Raw genomic sequence first — 17876 nt, forward strand, 5'->3', positions numbered from 1 at the left:
TCATCCATCTCCAACCCCTGCCTTGGGCAGGGACACCTTCCACTAGAGCAGCTTGCTCCAAGCCCCTGTGTCCAACCTGGCCTTGAACACTGCCAGGGATGGGGCAGCCACAGCTTCTCTGGGCACCCTGTGCCAGCGCCTCAGCACCCTCACAGCAAAGAGCTTCTGCCTTATATCCAACCTAAATCTCCGCTGCTTAAGTTTGAACCCTAAGCTATAGTCCCTGATAAGAGTCTCTCTCCGGCATCCTTTTAGGCCCCCTACAGATACTGGAAAGCTGACATCCACCTGAACTGGGTGGACCTAGAGGAAAATAGACTTTTCTCAATTATATACATAAAACAGTTTAACGGGAAGTATTGTGCAACCACATTATGGAAACAGACGATGAACCACACAGCCAACACCTGCATAGCAGAGAGCCAGCAGAACCAAGGCCCTCCCAAGCAATAGCATCCACTCTGTCATATCTCCCCATCTAGAGCTCCTTGAGTAAAGCAAAGGGCTTTACACAGTTCAGAGGAGTTCTCAACAGCTTCTTCTTAAGAGAAGAAAAAGACTTCCTTTCCCCCTTCCTCATCGGCAAAACATGCAAATGTTAAAGGGCATAAACATTAGACATAGAAGCTGTTCATGGGACTTCCCCCATCTGTTGTCCACCAAAGCCACAGCCCACCACTGATTTTGAAGACCTACAGAGTGGTTTTACCCATTTTCTTTACTGGAAAAAATGGTGTGACCTTTCTTAATACAGATTAAATACCAGACAGACTCTAGAAGGCTCAACCGCAGCACAACACCAACTACATCAGACTTAGGAAGAATAATCTGTTGTGCTGATAGTAGCTTGGCAACGTTCTTAACTATGTTCTTCCTGGTTTATGTAATTACAGTAAATAAGTGGCAGGAGGTAGCCAGACTGTCACTGCAACTACAGCTTGCACTTTATTTCTGCAGTAATAGACACAACAGACACTGGTCCCAAAGCCCTGGGCACTGTTGGGGGCTGGAACCCTGTTTGTCCTTACTTGGCCTCCAGCATCTAATTTTTGATGGAGGGATCAATAGAGCTTCCTCATGATTAAGGTTAGAATCATAGAGTATTTTGGGTTGGAAGGGACCTGCAAAGGTCATTTAGTCCAAACCCCTGCAATGAGCAAGGGCATCTTCAACTAGATCTTTGAAACTTCTCAAAAGTAAAAGACTGTAGAGGTTTAAACAGCTCTTCAAGTGTATTTCTACCCATCAATGATAAATTCTAAGCCTCTAAACACCACGCTGCCTGTTAGCATGGACCCCTGCCCAGCTTTTCAGGAGCCTGGGCTAACTTACAAGCGCCAGAAAATACTGAGATTCTTTAAATCTTACAGGCAAAACTGCCACGAACAGTTTGTGTGTACACACTGCATTTGACCATGCAGACCCAGCTAAAGGTCAGGTTTGCATATGCAGTCTAATTTTCACTGCTTTAAAAATGCTTTGCTGTTTTGTGTGTGTCAGCCACAAGCAACCAAAACACCTACTGTTCCCATGCAATGTGGCTAATTAAACGCCTGTTTTAACACTGAGTTTCTTGAATGAAAAGCCCTACTTACCATATGGCCACTTATTAATACTACATTGTTTATCAGTTTAAATAAAACCCCTCCAGTAATGAGTATCCATGCAAGGAGTACTTGAACGCAGCTCACCGTGGATGTATTTAAGTACTGTAAAGTAAAACTGTACCTTTTGAAACGTCTTCATTTTAAGGCTTAATAATAGTCTGAATAACAGGAAGTTAATGTACAGAATTAACTGCAAATAGAAGAAAAAGTAATGGTTTTATTAGTTTTCATAAGTAAATGAAGTTATTTAATGTGGTACTTAATCCATCAGTATTTAGCTCAGTCCCTTAATGCTGCTTCCTGGAATCTGGGGGCAAAGGGAAACTGAGCTGTCTTTTACAACAAAAATCAGATTTTCTTCCACATGAGATTTAACTGAAGGAATATTCAGAACTGTTATTAACACTTTAGTGCTGAAGCCTGACGGGAATTTTCAGGCCAGGAAGTTTGAGGACCAAACCACTGGCAGACCCAATCTCTGCACTGGGGGTTCTCTGTAGTTTTCAAATCCTCCTGAGCCTACCAGGCTTAAAAGAGGCCAAACTCCTTTGACCATTTACCCTGGAATTTCCTTTGTGGAAAATAAAAAGGTATTTTTATTTTCTAACTAACCCCTAAAGGAAATAGATCTGACACTTTAAATCAGTTTTCTGTGAGCCACTTCAGTATTTATAGGTCAAGCTTGATTACAACCAAAATAGATTATTCTACAGCTGTCTTTAAACACCAACAATAAAACAACCCCAGGGGCAGTTGGACTCCTGCTCCCACTGTGTTTAACACATGAGGAAGGGAGGACACAGCCTAACAAGATGAGTACCACTGACTTCTCCTCCACCCCACCAACAGTATTCAATCAGGAACAGAAGTAAACTCTTCTTTTGTCTTGGAAATGATAAGATGTAAGGCAATAGTAAAAAAATAAAGTATGAGTATGCAAATTTGTTTAACACATGGCCTGGAGACAGCCAGCTCTGCACTCTGAGCAAGACCTGAGAACATACAACACTGAATTTGAATGTTAACTGCCACTATGCACCATTTCTGTGCTTGCCATTTTGGTTAGGACACCTTCCCATCACAGTTAAAACTCCCGTTCAGCTCTACTTTTCTACAGTTAACCTATAAATACGCCATCAGCCATACAGACCCACAGGCACTACAGGCACCGGTTTGAAACTGTATTTAGGAGCTTTTTTAATCTTCTGCCCATACAGATGCAGTTAACATGAATTCGGCATGAAAAGGACAATAAAAGAAGTTTCAGTCTCTCAGCTTCACAGACATAACTTAGGTTTTCTGACTGCTGCTAATGGCAGGCTCAGCTACTCTACTGCCCCACTCAAGTGTTGGTGCTCTCTGGACTTGGACTTGATGCTGCATTTGTGATGAGGGCTTAGAGCAAACAGTTCATTTAACAGAGAAGCTACAAGTACTGATATTAGAGAATAAAGGAAGACTCACTTTCTCAGAATCACACCATTGAGGAAAGTGTCCTGGAGCATTAAAACATCTGTCTGCTCATTTCCAATGAGATTCCTAAAAAAGCTTTGCTCTAAACCCGACTGCATGCGAGTAGTGGTCAATATGCCAACGCAGTGTACTAATGAAATAAGATGAAGCCGTAAGAATATTGTAATCCCTATGGCTTTCTTTTTCATCTCTCTGATGAGTTAAAAAGCCCTAAGTGTATAAATATTTCATGAGATAGGCTGCCTGGAACCATTTCAGTCTGTATCTTTAATCTTCATGTTATTTTCAACTCCAGTTAGCGTCGTAATCCAAAGCAGAAAGCAACAATTGGCTGAATTTATTTTCTCTTCAGCTGTACTTATTTCATAAATCCATCAAGATCTCTGTCCTCCAGGCCTGATAGGCAGTGAGTTAGCCAGCACAGTACTAACACATCAAACCTCAGGGTAAAGCAAGATGTGCTGGAATGAGAGTACTTACGCAAAAAGCAGAACTGCGCCAGAAATAACCTTCCCCAGTGAACTATGATTTACTTCAAGCCATCACGTGGTAGGTGGCATATAAAAAGATATTATTCTGCGTGTCAGCTGTCTGTAATGAAAGTTTCCCTCTTCTCAGCAGCCCCTCCCTACAACTTCCAAGTTTATTTGCATTAGAGAAAAGACTATTACATAAAAAGCAACATAAAAGGCGCTGCAACCAATACATCCAGCCAAACTGCTCCTCCCACATACCCGGTGCTTTCCAGAGGAAGGGTCTATTTCCAATTAATGTGTTAAAAACACGAGATGCCCAATTCCACACAGATTATTCACTGGGGCAAAACAGCAGTCTTCTAGAAGCACGCAGCACCCACGAGTGAGTGCAAACTGCAGCCAGCTACAGCCAGCGATGCTCAGACCTTCTAAAGCGCAGACTTCACAGCTCTGGGTTCACACGCAATGCCCTAATTTAAATATGACAAAGTCACATTTTTGTCTGTATTAGAACATGACAAAATATTTCAGCAACCCCCCCAGACGTTCCAGAATGTGCAGTTCTAGCTGCTTACAAGTGAAATGCAACTGTGTTTTTCTGTAATGCTCCAGCAACCAGCAGTCACACAATGCAACCGATTGACAGTGAGCTACCAGTTGCAGTACACGTCCAAAAAGCAGGTTTTTGCAGTTAACTTTCAACAGGGCAACAATTACCTATGACAGAAATGCTCATCCTGCTCCTTACATGAGCGTGTGAAGCATCAAGGCAGCACACAGTCTTAACTCACTCCTTCAAGTGATTAATAAAGATGTTTCAGCCGTAACACAGCCACTGCTGGGGACATCCCCAGACCTCTTGCTTCAGCTGGATTTAAATACTTTCCATCTTATCAATATTCAAAAGAAATAACAAACCCAAATGACTCAGGCCACCTGCTCAATGGGGCTGCTATTGACTGAAAATATGGGGAGCCAGGAAACAAAGTGAGAGGGGTGAGAAAGCCAAGACAACCACCTGTAAGGTGTGGGCTATAAGCAGCCCTGGAGCTTCCTTTTTGCTGTCTGTCCTATATGACCTGCTCCTTCCCTGCTGTAAAAGCCCTGTAGAAGGTCAGACTATCCCCCCAGATAAAGGGGTTTGTTCATCAAAAGAAAACAAACAGCAGTTTTCAAAACATACCAAGGTCTGTCTTTGCCAGTATCTGCATTTCTCAATCCCAAGAACTAAATACGTGCTTTCCCCTGGGTTCACACCAAGCCACTACAGCTGCATTGAGGAAGTGCCAGTTCAGGTATAGCAGGTATTTCCCAACAGCCAGCACCCAATACCTGCTGGACCACTCGCAGCACGGAGCAGTAACACACATCAAAACATCAGCAACACACACATCAAAACATCATCTTCATGTGGCCGCATTCAGATTCCTGCAGAGTTACCCTACCTGCTTCAGCCAGCTGACATGGGGAGAAAAGAGCCCTTTGTCATGCCCTGTGGACTTCTATCACAGGAGAAACAGAAACAACACAGCTTTAATCTCACCTTTAACTGGATGCACTGGCTACCATGGTGTTGTGAAAGCAATCTGCAACTACAGAAGTTATAAGCCCCAAAAGGATTGGGGATCAAAATTAGGGAAGGTTTCCGGTGTCCCACTTCTTCCCACACATACCTTAAAGGATCTTCCCACAGCAGATGAATGCAATTTGACTTTAAACACACCATTTCTGATTAGGAATGTAACACTCAGTGCCTCCTCCTTGAACACCACCCATCTTCCCACAGGCTCTTCATGTTAATATCATTAAATGGACTGATTCAGACAACCCTAATTATTGCAGTATTTGCAAGGCGAGAAGTGATCTCTCAGTAACTACCTTCTGTCCCAGAGCTTTGGAGATCAAACCTTGTCTCATACCAAACCTGGAAGTGAAATGGCATCAGTAAGTCTACCACCAGAACAGATTTTAGAGCATTTCAGTGTAAATACCAGGTACATGCTGTGCCTGACCAATGCGCTGATGTCACTGAGGTCTATACAGCTTCCCCCTGCACTCCCCTTCCTCCAGAAGAGAGCTCAGAAAATAGGCATTAATACCATTATTACTATCACAGGAAAGAACAGGAAGCTCCTAATAATGAGCCATTTAGCTCCAAATGGTCTCAGTCAGCCTGCAGATACGTAAACCCAACCCACTGTTGAGTGAACTTAACAGTCACCAACAGCACAAGCAAAGCCAACTGAAAAACAAGCAAAGACCCTAAGTTTGTTGCAACAGAAAAGCAGACTGATAAATGCAGGCTGCTCTTTACAAATAACCCATTACCACTGAAGACAGAGAGCAAATATTCACCTATTTATCCACCACCCAGAAGAAGCCACAGGTCATGTTCTTTCCAGATGTAGCAGGCAAAGCAGATGGCCACCACATTACCTCTGCTACAGTCCAAGCACAAGACAGACAGAAGGACACTGCCCTAAGTCAGATGTAGGAACTGCAGTTTCTTCTTCTCCCTGAGCTATCTCAACACCTGAGAGTGCATGCATCAGCAAGGGAGACACTGGGGTGTGTGACTGTGTTTAATGACTCTGAAACCACAGCCTGAAGCTCTGGCCACTCACTGCATCTTGCCCTCCCTACCAGGTAACACAACCATACCACGTAAACTCACTGAAACGGAGGGTAATTCAGGTTGCAATGGGCCCCCAAACGTCTCTGCTACAAACCCCTGCTCCTAATGGGGCTACCCTCAAAGGCAGACCAGGCCACTCAGGACCTTGCCCATTCAAGTTCTGCATTTGTGCAATGACAGAGATGCCAAAAGATCCTGGGCAGCCTGCTCCAGTGCTTAACCACTCCCAGAGGAACAGCCTGTCCATGCTTTAGCTGGTATTTCCCTTGTTGCCACTTGTCACCATGGCCTCTCATCCTTTCAGCCTGCAGCACTGCCCTTCCCCTGCCATGGCAGGCTCAAAGAGGCAGGCAGGGTCAATCACTTGGTGACATGCCTGTGGATGTTGAGATAAAACTAAACTCACACCGTGAGGTTTCAGAACCTACCTTGCTCATCCAGCTTCTGTCAAACATTCTCGGTTCCGTTTGCTTCTAACACTACAGAGTAAACAGGCATGAAACATCCACTTTATACCAGCTATAATCTGAAAAACCTTGGGTTTCTTTATGCATGGAGATATCCCTTACAGAGGCAGGTCCATGCTCTGGCAGTGGGGTCCTCCCTGAAACCCCAGAGGCAGGAACACAAATACAGGCAGTAAAACACCAGAGTGGGCGATGCTTTGGAGCAGAACCAGTCATGAAGCTAAGACTATGGCATGCCAACCTCATGCCATGTCACTCAGAACACTCAGACCTGTCTCAAATGCAAATCTCAACTACACTGGGTTTAGACTATCAAAGAATATTTAAATAAGATATCATTCCTGCAATAACTTTCCTAGGGGCTTTAGGACTTTTAGGGAAGAATGCTAAAAGCATCACTGAAATACAGAATTAATGTCATATGACATTAGATACAATTTTATCAACATGTAATTTGCAAGTGCACATGCAGGCAATTCCAGGGTTATTTCTATTTCAACACACTCATATAGAAAGTGTACTCTCTGATACCTTACATTAGGTAACTTTTTTACATCCTTCTCATTGAGAAGCCAGTAATGAAAGTATATCTTCTTCACATTTATTTTAATCCTTTATCTTCTAGTGTATTATTTGAACAGTTCTTCATTTAACCAACACTTCTGTTTTCATTCTAATATTGGTGTTGGAGACACTAAACTGGATCAGTTTGACTCCTACTTGGTTCTTGCTTCCAAGTGTTCCTGAATGCTCAACAACAGGAATGCAAAGGAGCTCAATTTTTGACTTGCCCAAGAGCTCTAATACAAGCACAGAGGATGAATAACCCACTACTAGTTCTAAGTGTACTGCCTGAAAAAGAATATAAAGTTAACCATTCTGGGAAGTGTTTTACCCATAAATATTGTGCCTCTCTTCTTAGACTGACCAATGCAACCTACTTGCAGATATACAATTGAAATAGATTCACCTTCAAAACTTTAGGCTTTATTTAAACATTTCCATTAACTGAACTATATTGAACTTGATTATATTTGCAACCCTCATAGCAGGAAGCATACTGTACCTTCAATCTGTAGAATAGCAGCCATAAGCTAATACAGCTGTAGTCTTGTTCCAACCTGGGCTTTATGAATTAAAACTAGGTCCTCCTTTATCCTCTCTGTCCTTATGATGCCAGCATGTAATCCAAGGAGAAGCCTGTTTGAGAGGTGGACTTTTTAGGACATTCATTTATACCCTGAGAGCAGCCTAACAACCCAAAATGTCAAATCCTGGCTGCTACCACACTTCAGTACTGCAGCAAAGAGAACACAAGTTTGACCATCTCAATGAGGCAGACTGGATGGAAGGAGACAGCTCAGCAAGACGAACTTCTCTTTCAACTTCCTAATATCCTTACTTATCTCTGCCATTAGATGTCAAGTTGCCAGCACCAGAAACTAGTGTAAAGTGTGAGCACAAATGCCCATGTGAAAATTTGACCCTGGATTTATGAGCACTCCTCCAAGAAGATGCTTTCATTAAAATTCTGCTTCATTTCCTATTGCTCCTTAAATAAGAAAGAGTAAAAGCAAATCAATCACTAGTTCAGAGCTCGGTATAAGTGAATTCAGGCTATACTGTAACCACCATCCCCTCTTAAGAAAACCCAACAACCACCCACCTCAAATCAAGGCTGAAACCAAATTCAAACACACTGGAGCAAGCTTTAAAAGTCAGTCTCCCTCCAGTCTGCTTCTGCAGAATTAAACACACAAAGCTATCAGAAGAGCTTGATGTTTAACATTAACCTGGCTCATCAGAAAGCAATAAAATAGGAAGTCTCCCATATTATCCTATAAACAGAAGGTCTTGATGAGGGTCCAGAGGCAGACCCAGCTGCCTGAGCCCCGAGGAGCTCTGCAGAACTCACTTCAGCAAGGCTGAAAGTAACACCAAACCAAGGGGAATTCTCAATTTCAAACAGCTACAAGTAAAAACCAGTTCAAATATAAAGAGTAAAGACTCGAACTTTGTGTGTATGCAGAAAATTCACTTCCTTTTGTCTAGGATGAACAGATAATACGTTCCTGTCCTCAGAACATTAGGATTCCTCTTTAAGATGACTCTTTATAAGTCTCTGTAAAGTTGCACAGAAGCAATGGGCTCTCTAAATACTAAGCACAAGTTCAAAGTGCCACCGAGGGCACTGTGCATCCACGTGGTACAAGAAAAACCCCTGCAATATATAGTACAAACAACTGCTTAGAGCTGTTTATGCCCAAGACTATGATTCAGTACACAATTAAGACTTATGTCAGAGTATGTCCTCATGCTACGCTCCTGCTCTCCAATTCCGTTTCAGTTTAAGGACAGCCCTCAGACTGGATGAACAGCCACGAAACGCATCACAAACAGTCTGTGTATTTGCAGCTTATGGCTTCAAACAGAAACCGTTCTGATCCACCACATAAACACCAGCCTGCAAAGAACAGCATTACCGTGTCGCTTGAACTACACCGCACTAGTGACCGAGTCCATTTGGCACGGAGTCCTCTCGGAACCTGCAGCAAAGCTACTTACCCTAAAAACGGCTGCACCAGAGCCAGGACACGTGATGACAGACACCGCTCAGCTCCCTTCCACCCCTCAGAGTTACAGCCCTGCCAGCACCAGCTGGGCCTTCTAAATGTCATCAAGGTTTCCCTCACACCACACGTGGTCCCTTGATCACCGACACCCTTCGGGACACACAACCCTACACCTACAAAGGCCATAGAAATACCTGCTTTTAAGAAGCATAAGGGAGTTTTCCATGGGTGATCTTAGCATGACACAACCCAAGCGCTCCTCTCCTGGCACACAGAGAACACTGTGCACAAAACCAGATTATTTTTAGAAGCCGTGTATGTGAGCACAGCACTTCCTGTCGACTCCACCTTGTACCACGCGCGTATTCGCATCCTCATTCCCAAAACTGGGATTTCACAACTTCTGCTGCCTGCCACAACAGAGAGAACGAAGGGACAACGTGCCGAGAACTACAACCTCCCACTGTCTAACTCAGCATTAAGAACTTCTCTTGGAGTTTGTCTGCCACCCTTCAGGCAATCGCATCAGTAAATCAATGGTGGTTTTTGCTGCCATAATGACGAACAGAACATTAAATGTTTTTATTTATCACACTGGTCTTTTCCATAGCAACAGGATGTGAACACGGCATTCCCGGAGCAATGAAGTCACTATAGCAACATGATAATGATGTCAGTTTAATCGGCCAGCAGTTCATCCTTGGGACATGGTGAACTGCGCCGCCTCCATCAGTTACGAGAAGCCACAGACAGCGCAGAGGCTCCATCTAAAACTTCCCTTTAAGTCGCCTCATTTCAGATAACTTCTCATTAAAGGCACAGACCTTCCGCTGCTAACGCACTGCTTTCTTCCTCCATCGCTCCAGCCCTCACTGCCTCCAAGCCTCCCATATCCCCACATTAAAACCCATTCAGAACCCAAGGGACCTGTCAGCACCAGCGGGAGTTTGCAACCTCCCCTTGCAGTCGGAATAAGCAAGGATAAAAACCACCACCACGGCAGACAGCTGCTCTCCACGCAACAGCCGGCTTCCTCCATTTAACTCTGCAGATAAGCTGTGTCTCCCTTTGCGTGGAGCACTACTACTACTCACAGAGCAGCACAAAGGCAACAGGAATCACAGAGTGCTGATCCAATACCCTGACGGCGGAGAGGCGTTTTCAAGTCAAGCAGCTATTTTAAGTGTATTATCTCCCTTGTTAGGCTACTGAAAGGAAAGAGAACAAAGTTTTCAAGGGTTGCCCTTCCTGTTTGCAGCCCTTTTCCAAGCTGTGAGCAAAGCAACACTCAAGAGCCGACTCCAGCTGGGACTGACTGGGTGAGTCCAACGCCCAACCACCGTAGCTCAAACACTGCAAGCAAAGCCACTAATTCACAAGTATCTGAACACAAAAGTTTCCCCTACACAGAGAACAGTTTGTCTCCTTAAAGGCACTGAAGGAAGAACCATTTCAGAGCCGAAGGGCTGCGAGACAACGGGTCCCTGGGCTCGGAGGCTGGGGACAGAGCAGTGCTGCCCCTATGGCCCATGAGGCTCCTCAGGACAGGCTCTGAGCACCCACTTGTGCCCTTGGCCTGGCGCATCCCTCCCACCCAAACCCCTGCCCGCCCACAGCCCCCATCCCCGCTCCCCGTTTACCTCCAAGCGGTCTTCGGGCACGACACGGGAGCCTCCCGCGCCCCGTTACATCTCGGGGGACGGCGCACACCTGCCTCGGCGAGACACCGAAAGACTCCCGGTTATTCCCCGAGCCCCGCCGTCACCCGTCCACCGAGGGCCGCCCGCCCCGCCTCGGGCCCTGCCCGCCCGCACAAGATGGATGTCCAGCCTGCGCCCGCAGGCACGGCACGGGATGGGACGGGCGGCCCGCAGCGGGGAGCCCCGCACCGCCCCGCCCAGGGCCCAGCGCCCGCCCCGCCGCGGCCAGGGCCGGGGACGAAGCCGCCTCCCCCTCGCTCCCGGCGGGGCTTCGCCGCGCCCCTGGGGAGGGAGCGCTGGGCCCGGCCCCGCTGACACCGCCTCGCCCCGGACCCCCGCCGCCCTCCCGGGGCCGTCCCGCTCGCTCCCGCCCCGGCCCCGCGCTCTCACCGCGGCCAGGCCCCAGCGGGAGCGCCCGGAGCCGGCCCGGCCCCGCCGCTGACCCCCCCCCGCCCAGCGGGGCCCCCACCGCGCCCGCTCCCTGCACCCCCGCTCACCGCCGCCTTCCGGGCCGCCTCCCGCCGCCGCTGGGCTCCGGGCTCGGCTGCTGTGCGCGGCGGCGGCGCCGCGTCCGCTCCGCCCTCACCGGCCAAGGCCTGGGGAGGAGCCAGCGGGGCGGGCCGGGGCTGCGGGGCCGGGGCTGCGGGCGGGGACGGCACCGGGGCGGCCCGCGGGAAGTTGTGCGCGGTGGCGGCGGGGCCGAGCAGGTGCCGGGGCCGTTCCCTGCCGGGCCTCAGGGTGAGGGGCACCCGGCCGGGCCTCGGCCTCCACGGGGCTCCAAGGCCGCGGAGGGCGCACGGAAAGGAGCCAGGCGCTGGGGACAGCAAATGGAGCAGGGGCCGTGGAGATAACGAGGCCGAGAGCGGGTCCTTACCGAGGGGAGGGCGCTGGTGGCAGTGCGGGACGGGGGTGATGCTGCTCCGGGTGCAGAGGGTGAAGAATGAAGAGCTGTGACAGCCAAGTGGGGTGCGCCCGCGGTCAGGGAGGACGCGGTGGGACACGGGAACACCGCACGCAGGTCCCGATACTGGGGTTGTGTCCCTTTAGGGTTCACAGGTACCAGCAGCCATGCATGAAGGAGCAGGTCCGGAGTTCACCATGGTCACTGCACAGGGTCTCCTGCTCTGTTAGGTTGCTGCCTTAGCCTGAAGAAGCTATAACTCGGCTGTAAAATACATCCTCAAGAAAAGCTGATGTCAACAGTTCATAGATTTCAACGCCTTTCGGTTTCCCCCCTGGTTAAAAATGCATAAGCGCCCCATGAGGAGCTGTAATAGCTTCTATGATTTGAATGCCTAACTCTCCATGAACAGCACTTAAAATGCAAAGGGACTGCTTGCATTTGCAAGCACAGCATCACCTCTTTAAATAACCAGGGACAGGGCGAGGACCGCAGCCACCATCCCCAGGGATGCTAAATATTACTCGTCTGGCTTCAGAGAGGAGGAAACTAAGACAAAGGTTAAATGGCTTATCCCAAACCAAGGGGCAGTGGCCAGAAGACACACACGGCTCAGAGTCCCTAATCGAGAAAAAACCCTGCTTTAGTTCTGCTCACAGCCTGTGTGTGCGGTACAAATACACAGCACAGAGAATTCTGCTCCCACACACAGCTTGTGGCTGCTGGTGCTCATCCCTAAATCCCTGTTCTTTATGGCTCAAGAAGGCATCTCCTCCCCTGGGGACCACTGTGCCGGGAGCGGACCGGTGAATCACTGCTTCTCAATTTGTATAGCTGGAGGCAGGTAAGCTCAGCAGAGGGATTTCCACCTTCTCTTTCTCTGCAGGGCTTCAGGCTTGCCAGCCCCAGCAGCAGAGCTCAGTCTCTCCTCCTGCAGTGTTGCAAGATCATCTGCCTTTAAGGATGCTCAACAGCAGCGGCTGAGTAACTTGTTTCCTTTGAGTACAAACATCATCGTGACATCTGTGGCCGTAGGAAGCTCCTGGCTCTGTGTTAAGCACATGAGGCTGCGTGTGGGAAACACGCAGAGACAAAAATCAGCCATAACTTCTGATTTAAAAGCTACAAAGTCCCTAAAATGAAACTCATTCCTACCAACAGAAGCAGCACAAAGAGACTTATAGCCTTGAAGAGGCTCAGTATACGTGGGAAGATGAGTGCTCCGCAAGGCTTTACCCAAGGCTTGCTTTAAAATTAAAGGGTTTATAACCTTTGCCCCAAATATCAATGCATCTGCAGCTTTTCCCACCCAGCTACTGACTGGAGAATCTTACTGAACCCAATGAATCAAATACTTATCTGTTTCATGGCTTGTGGACCATCCAAGTTTCAAAACAATAAGGGTCCAGGCACACTCAGGGCCTGATTCAGCAAAACAAAGCACCTCTTTGATGTCAGTTCTGGGAAGATTGGCTTTCCCCCCCCCTGTTTTCTGCAGGTTTGAGTGGAAGCTGATAACTTCATTGCTGAGTCAGACTTTGCAAGTACATGAAATTAGATCTGGGCAAATGTGAACCTAGTTGTGAAATGAGGAAGAGAAAGGGGTCCAAGTTCAGCTGCAATCAGAGGGATTTTTCCTACTGAGTTTAACAGGGAATAAATCTGGATCTTCCTTTCTCCCAGCTCCAGCTGCTGCCCTTCCCCTTCAGCAGGAGGGATGCAGCCCTGCAGACAGACGGACACTGCTGGAGCCCATGTCACTGCTGTGCTGCTGCACCTTCTCGTGCCATGGGGGATTGCTGTCTGTCAACGGGACGTCCACACCTTGTCTCTCCCTGTGCTTTTCCCAGTTTCTATCAAGTCCCATTATTTCAGGGGCATCTACCCTGATGTCACCACAGAAGCCTGCTTGAAGTGGGTAAAACCTGCTGGCATCCCCAAACCATGGGTGTCTGCTCCACACCATCTCAGCAACACAAGGTTAGAAGGCAAAGAGAATCGAGCCTTCCCATCCTGCCACAGACAGGACACAACCTGTATGTCCTGGAGGGATATCCAAGATATCCAGTGGCCCTTAGCGTTGCAGGTTTATACAAAACACTGCCATTTATCACAACCCTTCACTTTGTGTAAATCATAAATTGCCACAAGAATGTCTTTTCTGAAGTCTCCAATCTAAATGCCATTGGTATTAAATTATACCGGCATTCCAGCTTTTCCTGGTAATTGCAGCAGTGAAAGACTGAAGGGAGGATGCTCATCCCCAGCACCTGCATTAGGACTGCAATTCTCTGCCTGGTTTTGCAGCTGAGATGCAGGGGTTGCACTGAGACTTATGCAGACAAATGGAAGTGAATCATAATCCCTCAGGACCTTTCTTGACTCCAAAATGAAACCTGCCCAATTGGATAAACTGTCCCAAGTGCAGCTGATGTAAATAACCATCAAGTGCCTATTGCTGATCTGATGATATCCAGAAGCAATTTGCATTCACACAATGAGCTTGGATTCCTGGCTGGTAGAATCACAGGACTAGAGAGCAGAAGTCAGCTCAGTAACACACATCAACAGCACATTTAAATGGAAGTGTATTTGACACCGTACAGGCTAATACCACATTAGTGTTGCTCGAGCTGTCAAAAGTAAAGGTGCTGACTGCATAATGACATGGTTTAGCATGAGGTGTCCCTGCCCATGGCAGCGGGGTTGGAACTAGATGGTCTTAAGGTCCTTTCCAGCTGTAACTATTCTGTGATTCTAGGATTGTGTCCTGGTTGAACTTAAACTGCACAAGAAAGGAGCTGCTCCTCTCTAAATTTACAGTACGTTTTTAAACTGTAGTTGTGGAAGAATCAGGGGAAAAATAAAAGCTCATTTCAAAGAGCTCAACGTGAGCTTTTGAAGTGCCAACAACAATATTTTCCTTCGCAGATGGGATCGGAGTGTGTCATTAGGAATAATGAGTTAATTACATTAAGAGTTCATACCCACATCACTGGCACTGCACTGACAGCAACTCCCGCAGCCAGCAGCACAGATTCAGGGGTCACTGAGCAGGCGCCTCATCTCCCATCACCAGCCCTGCAGCTCCCTGGCACAGCGCTCCAGAGGGTGCCACGTCCTTGCCGGGGATCATTCAACACACACCAGCATCTGACAAGCTCTGTGGAGGCAGGTGAGGCAAACACCGCCTCAAGAGTAAAGCACATACATTGAAACAGAAAACATCTAATTCAGCAAGTTCACGGGGTTTAAACACTCGCTTTGTTTAAACGTGGTCACACAATGACTGTGTTACAGCCAAGGCTGATGTGTAATTAGCAGGTAAGAGGAGCAATCCAGCCACTTGTCTACAAGCTACTGTAGATTTCTTCATTACCTGTTCCTGGTCTCTTCCCAGTCCCTTCCAGGGGCAGTCCTGGTAACCAGCAGCATTGCACATAGCAGGTACCACACCATGGCAGCCCTTCTTCCACCCTTGGCCAGCTCCACACCAGCAGCACTCCCAGGCAGGGCAGGCCCAGGGCTGCAGGACAGGGTTTATAAAGACACCAGTGAGTTAACAGTGAGCTCACCTGTACCTGGTGAAGAGCTGGGTGTTTCCAATCAGTGCTGCTCCACTCTCCAAAGCAGACTTACTCATCCCATCACCTCCAAGCTGCTCCAGCAATCTCTTGTCTCCTGCTTTCAGGTGGCAGCGGGACCTTGTCTGCAAACAGCTGCTTCAGGAGAAGCTGTTCCTCAGCTCTTTATAGTACCTGCTCCACTGTAGTTACAATTACAATAACACTTTGTCTTGTGATAGCATTCTTCGCTTTCTGATTGCTTCCTGAACACAAGCTAATAACGCTGGCTCAGTGCTTCTTGCTCAGCAGAGAGTAGGTAGTTTCCTATAGCAAGGCTGCTACTTCATGCTAACAGTAAAGCAAGCACTGGGTAAGAGGGAGCACAAACGTGTCTGCTCGTAAAGGTAATGTTCCCCTCCCAAGTACAGCAGCCCTTGGTCCTTTTGGGCATACCCAACCATGACTCCATCTCTGAGATGAGCTGTTGCCTCCTCACCAGGTCATGAGTCATTTCCACCCCACTTATGACTCAGATGATGGAAAGTGCCTGAGGAAGGGCTGGAGGTCTTGTCTGTGTTCCTCCAACCCTCATGAGGTTTTCCCCCATGCGCAGGGCTGGGCTGCACCGACCTGCAGCTAAAGACGATGGCAAAGGGTGAACTCCTCAAAAGGGGAGCCATCGTCGTGCCTGTCCCTCGTGAGCAGTGTGCACACGGCTGCATTGCCAGCAGAGAAGCAGCCCAATTACACCCTAGAAGCATTTGGGGGTGCTTTGCTTTTCAACGCTTCCCTCTGTTGCCCTTTGGAACGCAAGTGTTTGTATAAATAACAGCAGATGCGTTTGGAAATAGCTCATCCCCCAGCCAGTGTTTAGCCATAGAAATGAGCAAAGATAAAACAGTTGCATCTGATGTGAGAAACGCAGCAGATGGGCTGGCAGGCAGGAGCAGGCCAGCCTGTGCTGCCTGTGTCAGAAGTGGACACTGTCGTGATCTGCCTGCACAGATTGCAGCACCCGGGGCTGCAGCAGCTCCCTCTCGGGACCCAGCACCACCAGGAGCAGGCTCTTAGTGCTGCACAATTGCTTGTTTCAGCATGGCTGAGAGTGTCTGTGTGTGAGGTGCTGGCTCCAAGCAGCGAGCTTTGGGGGCAGACGGATGCAGAGCACCCATTCTCTGGGCGCCCTGTGCCAGCGCCTCACCACCCTTGCAGGGAACGCTCTCACAGGTCCTCAAGGAACAGGCACTGGGGATGAGGGTATTTATCAGCCAGGAGACCTCACACCAGCCAGGAGCTGCTGCCCCATTTCGTACAGCAGAATGTGCATGGAGCTTGTGGGGTGACCGCAGCCAGTTCTTAGAGCAGAAACCCCCTCTTGTCTTCGCAGCATTACAGAAACCGCAGCGCTATCAGCCCATGGCATCTCCTGTCTCGCTGGGTGTTGTGGTCAGGTCCCATGTACCAGCCTGACGGGTTCTGGCTGATGGCTCCTGTCACCACCACGTGTTGCTGCCGTGTCCCCAGGGAGGAGCCAGGGCTCCCCATCCCCATCCCCATCCCGCCAGCAGCTCCCGTGCTCTGCTCCGTGCCCTGCATCCCTCAGCAGCGGGCAAAGGGGCAGCTCAAAGCTCCAGCCCCTCCACACTGACCCTGCTGGGATGAGCTGCAGCCATGGAGGTGCCCTCTGTGGCTCCAACTGGGATCTTCTGGGCACGCTGCTGCTTTGATACCAGTGGGAAACCAGCAGCTCCTCAGTGCTGGCTCTGCTGGGGCTTGGTGGCTTCTGATGCTTCACCAGGAGTCTTCACCTGGCAGCCCGCACACAGGGTTTTTCCATTGGGGTTTGGTGCAGAACGGGAATGACTGATACCTGTGATTGCTAAGGAGCATCCTCAGTGTGGTTCCTCCAGTGTCACCACGTCCGCTTTGTACACAGTGACCTGTGCTGTGATCCCTGCACAGATCCATAGGAGGAAAAGCATCCCGGAGCCTCTAGTGCGGAGCTGCTTCTCCTCCAAGCCCAGCCAATGCTCCCTCAGCACTGGTGACACAGCTCCTGGTCCTGACCCATGCTGCTTCTGGCCAGTGAGGAGGAGGAGGAGGAGGAGAGCAGCTTCCAGCTTACCTGGTCCATGGCAGAGCCGGCACACAGGGATGGAGCGGGTCCTTCCCAAAGGCAGCAGCGGTGATGCTTTGCCTGTGTGCCAGTGGATCCGTGCTGTGCCAGCAGGGCCGGGGGACGTTGTGCTTGGGCTGTGAGCAAGCGAGCGGTGCCAGCAGCAAACTCCATGACCCCGGAGCAAGGCGAGTGCTGCATCCTGGGGGATGCTCGTGAGAGCTGGTCCTTCTCCATCCTTTAAAACACAAAGACACCCTCAGAGATGCTCCACAGCCCCACTGGGGCTGGACACATGGGGGGCCGGGCAGGGTAGCGAGCTCCCCATCCCTACAAAGCTGGGTCCAACAGAGACCCCTGCG

General features: G+C 48.9%; 2 protein-coding genes across 5 annotated transcripts in view; one reads left to right on the forward strand and one right to left on the reverse strand.

Moving 5' to 3' along the window:
* The window catches only part of RAP1A (RAP1A, member of RAS oncogene family), a 36033-nt gene extending 24697 nt beyond the window's left edge, over positions 1-11336 (reverse strand). The window contains exons 1-2 of one of the 3 annotated variants that reach the window (XM_062605643.1): positions 11322-11336; positions 10872-10945 (exon numbers count right to left, since the gene is read on the reverse strand). The gene's annotated coding sequence lies outside the window, so the exon portion shown is untranslated. Of the gene's footprint in view, positions 1-10871; positions 11015-11321 lie in introns of those variants that run through there. The other 2 variants (XM_062605642.1, XM_062605644.1) reach the window with 2 other exon arrangements.
* Positions 1-17876, forward strand: part of LOC134157043 (adenosine receptor A3-like) — a 122566-nt gene that overhangs the window by 93019 nt on the left and 11671 nt on the right. The gene's annotated exons all lie outside the window — the stretch shown is intronic.

Source organism: Pezoporus occidentalis, unplaced genomic scaffold (assembly GCF_034315485.1).
Source record: "Pezoporus occidentalis ecotype Australia unplaced genomic scaffold, CSIRO_AGI_Poc_V1 ctg92, whole genome shotgun sequence".
NCBI classification, from domain to species: Eukaryota; Metazoa; Chordata; class Aves; order Psittaciformes; family Psittacidae; genus Pezoporus; species Pezoporus occidentalis.